The following is a 1,264-nucleotide window of genomic DNA, read 5'->3' as shown; positions in this document are numbered from 1 at the left end:
AAAAAAAAAAAAAAAAGAAAAGAAAAGAAATCCTGTCATTTGCAACGACATGGATGGAACTGGAGGTCATTATGCTAAGTAAAATAAGCCAGGCACAGAAAGACAAACATCACATGTTCTTACTTATTTGTGGGAGCTAAAAATCAGAACAATTGAACACATGTAGATAGAGAGTAGATACTCTTCTCAGAGGCTGGGAAGGGTAGTTGGGGGTTGGGGGAAGGTGGAGATTGTTAATGGGTACATAAAAAATAGAAAGAATGAATAAGTCCTAGTATATGGTAGCACAACGGGGTGACTATAGTCAATAATAATTTAATTGTACATTTAAAAATAACTAAAAATATATAGTTTGATTGTAACACAAAGGACAAATGCTAGAATGGATAGATATCTCATTTTCCATAATGTGACTATTATGCATTGCATGCCTGTATCAAAACATCTATGTACTCCATAAATATATACACCTACTATGTACCGGCAAAAATTAAACATTGAAAAACTCAATAAATATGCTTCTGCCTGATTTCATATATTCCACTTCAGTTTTTTAATGAAAAAATGCTACGTATGTCCAAGTTTGTGGTTTGGTGGATCATTTAATACCCAGCTCATAATGGACCTTTACAAAAGCAGTAGGAGTAGATGCTAAATTTTATTGAATGCTGTTACATGATCTATAAAGATAAGCATGTGTTTTTTTACTCTATTAATATCACATATCATAGTAATACATTTCTGCACACTGAACTATCCTTCCATTCTTAGTATAAACCCCATTGGCAACAGTAACTTATTTATTTATTTATTTATTTTTGAGACAGAATCTTGCTCTGTTACCCAGACTGGAGTGCAGTGGCACGATCTCAGCTCACTGCAGCCTCCACCTCCTAGGTTCAAGTGATTCTCTTGCCTCAGCCTCCTGAGTAGCTGGGATTACAGGAGCACGCCACCATGCCTGGCTAATTTTTGTTTTCAGTAGAGATGGGGTTTGACCAGGCTGGTCTCAAACTCCTGACCTCAGGTGATCCGCCAGCCTTGGCCTCCCAAAGTGTTGGGATTACAGGCGTGATCCACTGGGGCTGGCCAAATAATTTTCTTTTTTTTTTTTTTAATATGCTGCTTAATTTTGTTTGCAAATATTTTATTTAGGATTTTTACACTGATTTTTTTTTTTTTTTTTTTGAGATGGAATCTTGCTCTGTCGCCCAGGTTGGAGTGTAGTGGTGCGATCTTGGCTCACTGCAAGCTCTGCCTCCCA

Source organism: Mandrillus leucophaeus, unplaced genomic scaffold (genome assembly GCF_000951045.1).
Source record: "Mandrillus leucophaeus isolate KB7577 unplaced genomic scaffold, Mleu.le_1.0 Scaffold209, whole genome shotgun sequence".
Taxonomy (NCBI): domain Eukaryota; kingdom Metazoa; phylum Chordata; class Mammalia; order Primates; family Cercopithecidae; genus Mandrillus; species Mandrillus leucophaeus.
The sequence above is the reverse complement of the archived record's forward strand: the minus strand, read 5'-3'. Positions refer to the sequence as shown.